The sequence below is a fragment of the Nycticebus coucang genome, chromosome 10 (assembly GCF_027406575.1).
Source record: "Nycticebus coucang isolate mNycCou1 chromosome 10, mNycCou1.pri, whole genome shotgun sequence".
NCBI classification, from domain to species: Eukaryota; Metazoa; Chordata; class Mammalia; order Primates; family Lorisidae; genus Nycticebus; species Nycticebus coucang.
The window spans coordinates 84,490,423-84,505,781 of record NC_069789.1 but is presented as its reverse complement, the minus strand read 5'-3'; positions in this window follow the sequence as shown (position 1 = coordinate 84,505,781).

The following is a 15,359-nucleotide window of genomic DNA, read 5'->3' as shown; positions in this document are numbered from 1 at the left end:
AGGACAGAGTAAGACTGTCACAAAAAAAAAAAATAATAAATAAAAAATAATCAAAAACAGCAGAGAATTCAGAGCCACCAGGAGAAATTGTAGAGACCGAGACTGACTACCTCCTAGAACCCTCCTTGACACTCTAGGTCAGGGTTAGTCACCTCTTGCCCATGGTCCCACAGCCCTCCTGTACCTCCCTGTCATATCCCACTGATTACATTGTATTACAATGGCTGCTTCCTTATTTAGCGGCTCACTTCCCTATAATGTGCCTGGGGGACAGAATTGTGTCTAATTAGCTCATTGATGTGTCCAGAGCACCACACCTACTAGTAGGTTTTCAGTAAACATTCACTGAATGAATGAGTAAAGGAATCAATACGTCAATAAGCCAACATTATTACTTTCCTCAGGCCTCGTGTGACTGGATCATTGCTTCTGCCATAGAATATAGAAAGGCACCACATACTAAGGGAGAAGATTCACGCTGAGAAGATGAGTCTGTACAGAATGACTACCACCCTTCCAGAATCTACCAAAAAGAAAAAAATAAATAAAAGGTCCCAGGAATAAATACCCCAACAGAACCCCATGCCAAGACCATGTTCTCTCTTGGAATTTAGATTCTAATATATCAAGGTGAATGAAGGCAGTGCCTCCCCTCCCCTGCCCCTTTCCCAAGAGACACAGAGCTTTCCTAACCAGCTGAGATACTTGAATGCCTCAAGCTAAACCCTGAAGCAGCGATAACTGGCTTTTCAAGAACTGACCGGCAGAATCAGAATCAATCTTGTTTATGACCAGCTTGTTCCTCAATTTTCCTTATTGGAAATTTGCCAAATTTTCAGTCCTCCAATCACTGGACCACATCTCACGCTCTGTACCTGTGCCCCCTTGCAGAGTCCTGTCTAGACTAGAAAGACCCTGCCCAACCCATCAACTCTTTTCTGACCTTTCTGGCAACAACCTTTCTAGCAGAGTGTGGTTCTGTCTAGTTCTGGTTCCTTGCACAGATGTGTACTTCCTCACCCTCTGCCCTACACTCTAAATATGCTCAGCCCCAGCTGAGGATCCCTGCCTGCCCATGTCTAATCCTGCCATGGAGAAGGTCAGGTCCTCCTGGAGATGTCATGCACATCACACACAAGGGCTTGTTGCTGTTCTAGTTTCTTCTTAGCTCCAGTGCTGTGCATGTGTCTCCACCTGCCTACCTATGTTTTCAAACTCCTGCTGCCCACATGCGTTTATCTGGGTTTCTAGTTTCTTGTTTCCTAGAATCATCTTCAGTTCTTCCTGTTGGCTCCTCATGGCCACTTTTTCTAGACACCATCCAGGCTGCCTCTCTGAATTCAGGGTTGACTCTTGCTTGGATAGCTGATAACTGCAGCACCACCAAATGGTGCCTGAGCACCCACCCCAACCAACACTCTGTCCTTCAATTCCAGGGAGTCTCTTCTCCTCAATGTGTACCCGGTTCACTATAGTCCAAACCTGCACAGGGGACATGAGGAAAACCACCACTTGTGCCACATAGTGTAAATATAAAATAAAATTTCTTTTGAGAAGCTCATGGGCAGAGCAGCAAAGGAGTTTCTGGGTTGGGCACAGATGGGTACACTATGAGAAGGGCAAAAGAGAAATAACCTGCTTCCTTATGTTCTAAATATTCATAGGAAAGGGGGAGGCTAAGGGATACCTAGTTGACTGAGTGACAATGAGAGGTTTAGGATTAAAGAGAACAGCTGCTGATAGCAATCTTTCTTCCAGTGAGCTAACTCAGATAGCTGAGCTAGCTTCTTGCTATGCTACCAAAAGCAGGAAAGACATGTGCCTTGAGCAATGCTGTTGTGTCTGCCCCAACCTCCTTCTCCACACCTGGCTCACCACCTGCCCTTCTCCCGAACGTGAGTCCCAGTCTTGCTCAACAGCCTATTGTCAGCATCCATCCCTCCTTCCTCTCTGGGTCCTGAAGTAAAATGTTTCAAAAGATATACAGCCTCAGAGATAATGCATTTGTTGTTTCAGGTAAATGTATTATATGACAAAAGACCCTTTCCTATGTTTATGGGAGAGGGGTTCGTTTAGAAAGCAGCAGGAAACTGCTCACCCGAATGGGCGAGGGGAGCCAGGCCACTGAGAGGAGGGCACCCACGGGCAGCCTCTCCACTCACTTTCCCAATCTCCTCCCTTCAGTAGAATATGCCCATCTTGTAATTCATTCTCCTGGAAACCCACTTTCTAATGGAATTGTAGAGTCACATAGTTTTGCATACATTGTCTCACCATAAAGAGGGAATGTAAATATCTCTACTTTGGTGTATGTAAGCAAACCAGAGGATGCTTCTTGAGAGAGATGGGGGTATCTTTGTTTGCTCATTTTGTCTTTGGGGGCCCTCTCTTCTCCACAACACCGTCTCCTAGTGATAGCCCTGCAGCTCCACTCCTCACTGGCTAATTGATCACAGGTAACTATCTACACTTCTTTGTGCCTTTGTTTTCTCATCAGCAAAATGGAGTGATATTAATACCTTTATGAAAAGTATTGTCTGGAGTATTAAAGAGATATTCTTATGTGAATCACTTAGCATGGTAACTGGCATTCAATAAATGTGAATTCATTATATTGAAGACTTTATATCTCTTATTCTTTAAGAAAATCAACTCAAATAGATTCTTATATTAAGTGGTATTTAAACACAATGTATATTACCTGTCATGGGTAATATAATTGTGGGAGGTAGACAAGCTGAATTCCTCGTGGACCTTCAAACTCAGGGTAAAGTGCCAGTCAGGGGAATGTCTACATGACTATCCCTGCACAGGGAAGTCAGCAGTACAGGCAGCTGAGATCATCAATAAGTAGTTTAGGCTAGAGAAGCTGAGATGTCTGTCTGAGGAGATGAAACTTGCATTTCCCCCTCTCTCTTCTGGTTACACCGTTATCTGGCCTCTTCAGATGTTTCATTACCCTATGTCTTTCCTTACCTTTACTCAACCTTCCTGGGAGCTGTAATTTTCCTTCTCTCAGTCTTAACCTTGACTGCACATCCTTGCATATATACTCTGTTATACACCCAATAAAAAGATTCCAGGAAACAGAACAGGTGCTGCATTGTTCTTATGCTGCCACCAGGCACATGAAACAGTGTATGCCCTTACAGGCTTTCAGTTTTATGCACTAAGTTTGGTGTAACTTTTGTCCTATCTTTAGTGCCATCTCCCTTGCTGGCCACTGTCCCAAGTTGGGGTCAATTTGATGCTCAACATATAATTGCATTTAAATTGAGAGGACATTTTACCCAATAAGGGGCCATACTTGGAAAGTTCCAAGCTTCCAGGCAGATAAAGAATGGAAAAGCTATGTGGCAGGTGACATGCATACGCATTTTTCCCTCATATCAAGTGAAGTAGGTAGATGCCTATTGCCCTGACATGTACAGATAGACTTGGGCTTGTTGTCCAAATTCCATAAAACCCCAAACCTGAAAAATGACAACCAGCACTTAATTTCACAACTCTATTATAAAAGGAAAAATGATGGATCATTTTACTATTCCTGTTCATATCTTATAGTCCTTTTTTTTAAGTGATAAAACATGACCTGAATAACTTAATTTGAATACCTAAACACTCAGGCTACTTAGCAATAATAGTAATGTTTATTGTTCATACTTTCATAGACTTCCTTCACTGTCCAAATCAATTCTACTATTCTGCTAATCACTCACCTGACATCAGTTTTGGAAGGTATTTATTACTAAGGTGTTTTTTAGCTTTTCCAAAGGCTAATATTTAACCTAATTTTCCTCAATTCTACACAAACACCAAAACCCTTCCAAGGCAAGCCCCAGTCTGTATTTCCCTCCAGTTCTGATTAGCAGGGCTATTTCTTAATGCAAAGCCAAAGTGGTAACATGTTTCCTTCCCTACTTTTTATTCAAAAGCTCCTTTGGCAGAGTTTTTATTGCCTTTTAATTGTCTGAGTTTATTTTCTTCATTTCTTTTATTAAAGCAGCATTGGCAGAGGGGGCAAGAGGGAATATAGCTAGGCCTCAGCAACCTTCAAAGTCATCTTTAATCTTGTAATCATCTTCATCCATCAACTGGCCTCCCTCCCTTGCCTCCATTTTTTTTCTTGATATATTCAAAAAACCTTTCTCATTCTCATTTGCTCACATTAATTCACTCTGCTCTTTGGCTGCCCTAACTTAAGTTGCATATTCTCATTTGATTCCCTCCTATCCCTTTCCTTTCCAAGACAGATTTTTTTTTGCACTTAGGTTTATAAGCTACCCTTTGTAAATCCACTTTGCAAAGAGCAAGCAATCTCCAATCTTCTTTTCCAGAGCAATTGTAATCCACTATGCTTTAATTATAGTGTCTATTCAGATGTTCAAAAATCCATCCAGTTATAGATTTTAATACTTCTTCCCTGTGCACCATATTTATTAGATTGATTAATTCCCCAAATGTGCTTTTTTGAAGTTTAATACCCTTGGTCTTTGAAGCCACTGCTTACTTAAAGTATTCAAGAAGATCATCATTGCTGGTAACAAGGCGGCTGCCTTGGAATTCACTATGTAATTCAGTTGTCACTATTCCCAGTAGCTCTCACACTATACCACTCTCAGCTTGATTTCCCAGCTTGTTAGTCAAGACACTATCCTCTCCCTAGTCTGGGACATGCTGTGATGCACAACAGTTTTGCCCACAACCAATGGAGATGTGTGCCTGGGGAGTTGCACAGAAAGATAAATTAAATAAGAACTTAATTTTTTATTATTGTTTGCCCTCATCTCATCTCAGATGATTGGTAATACATTGAGATAACTCATGTTATTTATCTGGACCTTCATTTTCATATATATGAAATGAGGATGGACGGGTAGGTGGCTTCTAAGACACCGTCGAGGTCTTATAAACACTGTGCTTCTACAATTCTTATTCTCCAAAACTGTGGAGCTGTATTTCTGGCACATTAATGCCAACTAAGGAACATTTTATTGTTTAAAAATAAACATTTTATTTTAGACGTGGTGATTAGTTAGATCACCTTATCTTTATTAAGGTAAAATTGGCATATGGTGATATGCATATAAAGTACATAATTTGATGAGCTTTGCCTTGTATCTAATACACAGACTTTTACCACAATCAGGATAACATTCACATCCATCAGCCCTACTTTTGGGGTAGTTCAGTGTCACTCAGGATTCTGCATTATCTACTGTGTTAGATTTTTAACTAGAATATTATATAGTGTTAATTTAATGGTGGCTTTAGAGTTTATGATATACATCTTTAACTTATCATATATCAATATATGAAATGATAAAATTTCATTTTTTCATTTAATTTCATATAATTTCATTTCTCCTTTTCAGGCTTTTTGCGATATTATTGCCATACATTTTTTTTTTATTGTCATACATTTTGATTCCATGTACATTATAAACTCCAACATAGTTTTTTTTTCCTTTAAATGATATTTTTTAAGTTTTAAATAATTATTTAAAGACTTTTATAGTTGCCTACATAGTTACCATGTCCGGTATTCTTCATTCCTTTATTTAGACTCATATTTCTATGTGGTACCATTTTCCTTCTGTTGGAAGGACTCCCTTTTTATAGCTCACGTCTGCTGGTGACAATTTTTTTCAGTGTTTGTATATCTGAGAAATTGTTATTTAATATTAGCTTTTTAAACGTTTTTGCTGAGTATAGAATCTAAGCTGGCAGTTGTTTTCCATCAGTACTTTAAATATTGCCTCTATTCTCTTGCATTGTTTTGGATGAGAAATCTATTGCCATCCTTAACTTTGTTCCTCTATAGACAGTACATCTTTTTTCTCTAACTGCTTTGACGTTTTTCTCTTTATCACTGATTGTTAAACCATATGATTACGATTTTCTTTGGTTTTGTTTTCTTCCTGTTTTCTGGGCATTTGTTGAGCCTTAGAATTGCAATTTGTAGTTTTCATCAAATTTGAACAATGTGTGATTATTATGCCTCCAAGCACATTTTTGTATCCCATTTTCTTCTCTTTGGGGACTACAATTATATGTATCTTGGGCCACTTAAAGTATACCACTGCTGACTGATGCTCTGTTCATTGTTTCTCAGGTTTTTCTTTCTGTGTGAATAATTTTGAATAGTTTCTACTCTATGTTTTAATATTGCTATCAATTTCATCCACTGTGTTTTTCATCTGAGAAATTGAAGTTTTTATCTCAAGAAGTTCTTTTTTTCCTATTTTCATAATATGCTCAATTTTTTTCTCTACATTCTTGAGAAAATGGAATGTCCCTGTCTAATCATTTTGTCATCTATGCCATTTCTGGGTTGATATTGATTGATTTTTCTCCTAATTACAGATCACATATTTTCTTGCTTTTTGGTATGCCTGGAAATTTTTTATTAGATGCCAGACATTCATGAATTTTATCTTATTGGGTGCTAGATATTTTTGTATTTCTATTAATATTCTTGAGTTTTGTTCTGCTTCACCATTAATTTACTTAGAAACAGTTCAATCCTTTCTGATCATGCTTTTAGGCAGTACTAAAGCAATACTTAGTCCAGGGCTAACTTCACTCAGGACCCTGTTGAATACTCTCCCTGATGTCCAATTATGAGAGTTTTCCACTCTAATGGGAACAGAAAATATTCCTTGTCTTGTGTGAGCTTTGGAAATCGTTCCCTCTAGTCCTTTTACATAATTCTTTCCCCAGCCTCTGGTAGTTTCCTCACAAGCATGCACTGATTGTACTGACATGAAGATGGAAGGGGACCCTCTAAAAATACCCAATGTTTTCTTTCTGTGCAGCTCTCTCCTACCAGCACTATTCTCAGCAAATTCAACTACATTGTCCTCCCCAGACTCCCAGATCTGTCTTCTTAAGAAGATCTATCTCCCAGATCTGTCTTCACTAAAGCAGAGAAACCACCAAGATTTTTCTAGATTTCTTCTCCCCATGTCATGGCCTCGAAGCTATCTCTTGGTAGTATACTGGGGCAATCATAAGGTTCACATTATTTGTTTTCTATCTCTCAGAGATCATTGTCCTTTTTCTGATGTCTAAAGTTTTATATACTATTGTTTCATACTCCAGGCCCAATTTTTTAGTTGTTTTCTGAGAGAGAGCAAATCCAGCCTATTACTCCATTTGGCTAGAAGCAGAAGTCATCCACCTAAGTTGAACTATTAACAAAATTCTCAGCTCAATGAGGATTCCCTCTAAGTATTTAGTGATCATTTGAATTTCAATACTATAACTTCAAGTCATTCTCAACGACCTTTCTTAGCTTTTTGCCTAAATGTGTATTTACATTTGTTGTTCTGGTTTTTTTCCTTTGATAAGCAGTTTCCTAGAAACATCATGAATGTTTACTGCTTTTTGTTCTCAGTTTCCATTATTTGTAAATGGTACTACTGCAGAAGTCTAAGTAGAAGCAACTTGGTTTCAAGAACCCAGAAAGAAAGATTCAGTCATTTTGATGTCCTCATTCTAAATCCATTTTTCTATGTTTTATATTTACTCATTTGGTGATGACTTCCAAGGAGAAAGGAAGATTTTCCACTGGCAAAAAATAAATTGGCCTTGAGGGTAAGAAAGAAGCCCTTCTCCCAAATCTTCACTGTTTCCAAAGTATACACCGGCCTTGATTTCTCATGTGTGCCACACCTGAATTATAATGATTTGTGAAAATTTTGTCTTATTTCTTTATTTCTCTTTTGTTCATTACATATCCTCCTATTCCATCTAATATTTCATGGTTGAATTTAACACAGACACATACACAGCCCTGTCTGTACATGCCAAGAACATACCATTTCTCAATTCATTTTTTCCATGTGCTATAATAAAAAAAAAAAAAAAAAACTGATGCTACAAAAATAAATGACACCAGAACTGAGGGCCTAGGAGAACCATCCAATTGAAAACCTATTAATAGATAATAGAACACTCTGTACCCTGGGGAAGAAAGGTACTATAAAAACCTATAATTTTTGTTGCCATAGTCAGACCAGCTCTATAGTACACAATAGAGCCAAAGACATTTCTTTTAATCTAGTTCCTGTGATTTCACCAGGTCCCCTTTATTTCACATCAGGTAAAAGAATAAAAAGTTTTCTGTCCCAACTCCTGCCTCCCCAGTGTGCCTGTCCTCCATGCTGACACACTGCTGTTTCTGTTCTCCCAGCAGCAGGGCAGCATTCAAACACTGTGCATGAAGCCCACTCTGGCAGCCTATCAGGAGCCAGAGGGTCCCACTCATCACCCAGGAGCAGAAGAGACCAAGCTGTCACTTGCTCTGAAGCTCGTCACATGAGCCTGGTGCAGTGTCAGGGAAATTATGATTAGTCAGACCCATTCTGAGCTCAGCTGCCCAGAAACAGAAAGACAGTCCTAGTCCACATAGGTAGGAAACTATGGGACTTTTCTCCCAGATTTTTTTCCCTTTCAAGGCTCACTAGGTGAGCAAATGAGGAAATGACTGTTAGGCCTTGTATTTCCTCAAAATCATTTTCTGGCTCAGCTCCCATAGTACAGTGGTTATGGCGCTAACCACATACACTGAGGCTGGCGGGTTCGAACCCAGCCTGGGCCAGCTTAACAACTGCAACAAAATAATAGTCAGACATTGTGGTGGACGCCTATAGTCCCAGCTACTTGGGAGGCTGAGACAAGAGAAGAGCTTAAGCCCAATAGTTTGAGGTTGCTGTGAGCTTTGATGCCATGGCACTCAGAGGGTGACATAGTGAGACTCTGTCTCAAAAAAAAAAAAAAAAAAAAACATCATTTTCTGTCTGTGAGTTTTTATCCTCACAAAAAAATGCTCCCAATTCTATGATCCAGGCCTTCCAGAAATTGTTTTCAGGAGAGAGTGACTAATGCCAGGCTTGTCCTATCCCTGGAAAAGTGCACAAGGTGTTGGGGAAATCCCAATGACCTTCTGGAATAAATCAACCTTATTGATTCTTTAATATCAAAATTTCCTCTACTCAAAAAATCATAGCTTACATTTGAGTAACTGTTTATATTAACCTATGTAAGGAATACAATCAGGCCCCCATTCAGTGCCAGCCTCAAAGCTAGGAGGTGGACACATGGAAGGAAGTCCAACACAGCCCAGTCATTGAAGGCTCATGATCTGTTGAGGAATTCAGAGAAAACAAAGCTCCCACAGTAGTGTCTGAGGACTATGGGATGGAAGAGGCCCAGGGCGTAGATGCCCATGACATGGTATCCAGGGTTTGAGAGGTCAGAGAAAAATTCCTTGTGGAAGCCCTGCCTAAGCTGAAACCTGCAGATAAGGGCAACCCAAGCTAGGAAGAATAGGAATAGGGTAGGAGAGATGGGAAGAGGATGGCTCCGGGCCAAGGGAACATCAGCAAACCAGAAGGTGCCCTGTGATTGGCTTGTCCAGACTAGAGTCCAGTGTGGGCTTTGAGGTGAAGGATGGCAGTTGGAAGGTCTCAGAGGGAATGGGGACCAGATTCAAGGCTTGTCCTCCCAGTAAGGAGCTTGAGCTGTGGCCTGGTAACAGCAGGGCTCTGAAAGGTTTTAATTAAGGCCCAATAGGATTAAATTCAAATCTTAGAAGGATCATTCACTTTGGGGTAGGGGCAGGTAGAGTGAGCAAGGCTTGACACAGAATAGCAATTAGGAAATTATCATCCCTGGGAAAAAACTAACTCTTGTCTGAATCAAGTTAGTGACAGTGGCCTTCTGGAAAAGTAGATAAATTTTGGAAATATGTATTAGGTAGAATGAACAAGAGTGATAGATTGACTCAGGGTAGACATGCAGAAGGGAGTAGTAGGAGTTAAGCAAGATGCTTTTACTAAGGGGGTGTTGGTGGCATTTGGCAAGACAGGAAACACAAGAGGAGACCGAGATGCTACCTTTAGCTATTATCAGCTTGGTTAAGGAGGCTGTGGCAAGTGAGTGGGTGAGGGAGTCAGACTGTCTCTCAGGACCCTGTGCTCACCTTCACTTGTTAGGCCTTGGGCACTAAGGAGAATATTACAGAACAGAGAAACTGAGGCATGGCATGGAAAGGAGACTTTCCTCAAGAACTCACAGGAAACTCATGATTGGGTCCCCAACTTCTTATCCAAAGCTTCATCTCAGATTTTACATTAAATGCCAGGTGGTAGCTTCGAATATGTACAGAGCCCACCAACACCACCACCCCCAGCAAGCTAGAGACAAATTTTGAACAAGTCAAATAGATCAATAAATCATGTGGATGCACAGTGTCTATTAAGGTCAGTTTGTCACCATCAGGCTTGATATGTGCCAACTCCTCTCCTTGTTTATAAAGATGAGGACCTCTGAAAATTGATCCCACAAGCCCCTGGAGACTGCATCTGGCCTACTGGCCACCTCCCTCTACCCCAGCCTCCAGTTGCTAAGGATGCAGAAAGCATCTATTCCTTTGAATCCCTGCTGCTGTTACCAGTACTGGCTCATCCCCTAATGTGATTCCTCTCTTCTCACTCCTCTCCCATTTCTCTTGCCACCTGTGTGCTGTGCAAATTAGCAGAGGTCTGCTTCCTTGACAATCTGACATGTGTGGTACCTCCTCCAAGCCGCTGGTCTTGGCTAAAGGTGGCTAACAAACCCTTGAGGACACAGAGACCACCCACTGTTCTCTAAGCCTGCAGATGCTAGATAATAAGGCTTTGATTTTGTTAAGGAACTTTTGTTTCACACAGCACATCACACTGTAGAATCAATGCTTTTCATATAGAGTTGGAACTGTAAATAGAGAATAATGACTAGGTCCCCAAGGACCTAATTATAAATGGACATTAAATATTTAATGTTGTCTTTCACCCTTGAGGCAAAGGCCCAGAGTGGACCTGACTCATGCCACTGGCAAAACTCCACAAGATCGTGGAAGGGGAGGGACCAAAAAAAAAAAAAAAACCTCCACAAGATTTTTCCATGTTAATTTTAGCCTATCAAAATGTGCCCTCTTTCCTCCCCACTTAGGAAAATATACTTGTTCCTGCCCCCACCCACAACTTCCTTTGGCTCCACCTTCTTTCCAGTAAATCTCTCTTCTTTGGTTTTAAAAATCAATAGTCTCATTTTTATTAAATAAAAAGTAACAATAAAAATGACAACAACTAACATCTCTTGAATGCCTACTATGTACCAGGCCCTAGTGGAGGCTTTAGGAGTTTTATGAACATGATCTTACATAAACATCATAAAACATTATAAAATAAGTTTTATTACTCCTATTTCATAGATAGAAAACTGAGGCTCAAAAAGAATAATTGTCAGATTTTGCATAACTGGAAAAGCTAGGCTTTAAAACAGGTCTCTCTGACTATAAAGTCTATGCTCATCCACTATGTTATAATTGCTCTTTAATTTAAAGAAATTATTAGGGCAGTGCCTATGGCTCAAAGGAGCAGGGCGCTGGCCCCATATACAGGATATGGCGGGTTCAAAGCCAGCCCCAGCCAAAAACTGCAAAGAAAAAATAAATAAATTAAATTAAAATTCATTCTAGAACTCAATGAAATCCTGATATCCCTTTAAAGCATCAGTGATCCTGGCTTAACTTTAATTGTCTCCAAGATCACATGGCCACTGCAAGGTAAACCAGGCCATTTCCCAAAACACATAGGGGAGGAGAAAAATAGGTTAAACCCCATGTAGGTGCCAGAAGTCTTTAAGCATTTAATCTTATTAAGTCTTCACAACTGCCATGAATGGTAAGTATCATGACATTAACTTTTCCAGTGAGGAGTATGTGATAACCTTACATAACTTGCAACAATTGCCACCGACAAAATGAACTGTAGATAGAGTTGATCTACAACACTCTGAATTCCAAATCCAAGCATTTTCTTTCTCCTAATCCCAATTGTCACCAGGCACAGAAATCAGAGACACTTCTATTTCATTAAAAAAAAAAAAATACCTGACATAAAGGTCAGAAACATGTTATCAGCAAATACCTTCTATCCCTCTGAGGTGATCCTATCAAATCCTTGACTCCTGACTTCGTCCCTCGTCTCTATATATTCTAAGAGGCACATGTTTCATGAAGACCTGGAACTATGTCTGTCCAAAATGAAACGTAATGCTTAGCGTATCACTTGTGACCCAGTAAATATTAATAATATTCTACCATCATACTAACCTTCTCTCAGATAGGGGCAAGACATGATTGCAAGAGGGACTTTACCTAACAATTGCAATCAGTGTAACCTGGCTTATTGTACCCTCAATGAATCCCCAACAATTAAAGAAAAAAAAAAAAAAGAATTAGTTAGAATTCTTATAGGGCATTTAAAACTCAAATAGACAAAAATAAAAAACAAAGTCTTCTGGCCTGAAAGGACAGAGGATGTTGTCTAGTACAGCTACCTCCACCAGAAAAGGGGTATGAGAGAGAGAAACAGATAGATGGAGCTCTCAAATTCCATGTATAAACTCTACCCTATTCATGTTTCTGGCTCACACTTGAACCATGCACTGCCAAACACATTCAAAAGCAATTAAAGACAAAAGAACTACCCTACCTTGACATTAAACTATTGACCAAGAAATAGGATTTGCAGTTTAACTACAACCAAACTGATTATTTGGTAAAACAAAAGTAAACATTCTTGAGAGGCACATAACCGAATCTGGAATCTTCACAACAAAGTAGTCTCAATGCAGAAGGTAAAGTCAAAATTATTTGACCTTTAAACAACCAGATAATTTGAAGAACCAAGAACAAAGATTAACAGCAATTAACAATAGGTTGACCCAGATACTGGAATTAGCAGAGAAGAATTTTACAGTAGCTATTATATCTATGCTCTTTAAAGTAAAATATATTCACAATGAATTAAAGATAGAAAATCTCAGCAGAGAAACATTTTTAAAACTAGAAATTCTATAATTGAAAAGTATAATACTTAAAATTAAAAATTCATAGAATGAGCTTAACAGCAGAATGAATATAATAAAGGAAACAGAGAACTAGAGGATAGAGTAATAGAAATTATTCTATCTGAAGATTAGAAGGAAAAAATGCTTAAAATGGACAAAATCTTAAAGCTGGGTACAACGTCAAAACATATACATAACTTGAGTTTCAAATTAAGAGAACAGAAAAAAATGGGGCAGCGAAAATATAAAGGAAATAATTGCCCCATTTCCCCTTTATTTTGTTTTATTTAAGATAGGTTCTTGGTCTGTTGCCTGGGCTAGAGTGTAGTGACATCATCATAGTTCACTGCCACCTCAAACTCCCAAGTTCAAGTGGTCCTCCTGCCTCAACCTCCTGAGTAGTTAGGACTCCAAGCAAGTGCCACCATACCTGGCTAATTTTTCTATTTTTGTGAAGATGGAGTTGTGCTACATTGCTCAGGCTCAAATTTTCCCAAATTTGATGATAAACAAAAGTTTACAGATTTGAGAATCTTACCAAATAAGATAAGTATGAACACAAACATGCCTAGGCATATCATAATCCAACTGCTAAAAAAGAAAGAAAAAAATCTTACAAGCAAACGACAAACAACATATCACATACAAGGGAACAAAAAATAAGAATTACTATAGACTTCTTGTTGGAAATTTGGAAGCCAAAAGATAATGGAACAACATCCTTAAAGTACTAGAAAAAAAGATTATTAATTTTTCTATAGCCAGTAAAATTACTCTTTAAGAAAGAGGTAAAATTAAGGCAATTTTAGATTTTCTTAAATGAGAATTTATCATAAGCAGATTTATACAATTAGTAATAAATTCTTTTCAGGCTAAAAGAAAATGATCAGATGAAAACTCAGATCCTTAGGAAGGAATGAAGAACACTGGAAATAGCATAAATCTGAGTAAATATAAAATACAATTATTTTCTCTTAATCTCTATAAAATACATATTATTTAAAGAAAAATAATATTTAATTTATAGAGTTTATAGATTTTATACATATAACAACTAGAACATAAAAGGTCTGATTGGGGTTGGGGGCGGTAAATGGGCCTATTCATTACAAAGTTTCTGCATTTTACATGGAGTGGTGCAAGCAACCCTAGCTGATTGTGACAAGTTAAGGATGTATATTATAGTCCTTAAAACAACCACTAAAATTGCAAAAAAAATGATGTAATTTAAGAAGGTATAATTTTCAATCTGAAAGATAGGAAATGAAAACAAAAAAATGAAGTATGAAAATAAAAAACAAATAATAAAATGGTAAATCAAAATCCAAACATATCAGTAATGACACTAAAACTTACTAGATCAAACACGTCAATAAAAGTCAGAGAATGTAAAAGTAGATTAAGAAGCAAATACTTTCACAGGAATACCGAGGTTAGAGTTTCATTAAGTGATCAGGAAACACGAAAGTAATTAATTATAATCTCCAAAGCTAAAGAGAATGACAGACACTTAGAAGTTCCCAATAAACATTGGAACAATGGATGTTGAATAAATAATTATGAGATCCAAGTCCCAAAAGCGTAACATGACCTTAGCAACTATTTAGGCTAGAATTCTCAAGATTCAGAGAGATTCCACACTGTATCCCCTATAGCAATCAAGGCTGGGATATAATACAAGAAATGTTTTTAATAAATATGCTAGGGCCACAACCAAATTTCACCACAATGCAGCCATCCCTAGATGATTCTGTTGCAGGTGGTCCACAGAACACAGTCTGAAAGACTGAGACCATCAACCCATCAATTACAATAATACTCTCTCCAGCATTCCAGACAATGGTTTAGCAGCCCCTCTGAAGACTGAAGGCTCACTACTTAGTCAAGCAGTCTATTTCATCTTCAATCAGCTGACTATTAAAAAATTCTTGTATATATTGAGTCCAAACAGAACTTCCTAGAATTTCCACTATTGTTACCAGCTGTCTTTTGTGCAACTCAGAACATTTCAGGCCTTATGGCATGAGCTACAAATGATTAGCCAGGCAGCTTAGCTTTAGGTCATGGCTCAAAAGGCTCAGTCCACATGCCTGCTCTTGATCACCTGAGGGAGAGCCTATTATAAGCCAGCTGTATTTCCAAGTGTAGGGTGCAAGGAAGAGCACTGACTGACCAGAAGAGTTATCAAGTATAACATAGAGCCTGTGTTGGGCGGCGCCTGTGGCTCAAGGAGTAGGGCACTGGTCCCATATGCCGGAGGTGGTGGGTTCATAACCCAGCCCCGGCCAAAAAAAAAAAAAAAACACACATAGAGCCTGTGATGGGTCCATGAACCTGGAGCCCATCAAGAAAGCAGTTTTCTATGGCAAATATGTAGTTCTGCTTATTAAAGGCTAGACTCCTATACCTAAGAAAATTCTAAATTATAAATCCAGAGTAAATACTAGAATAAAGTT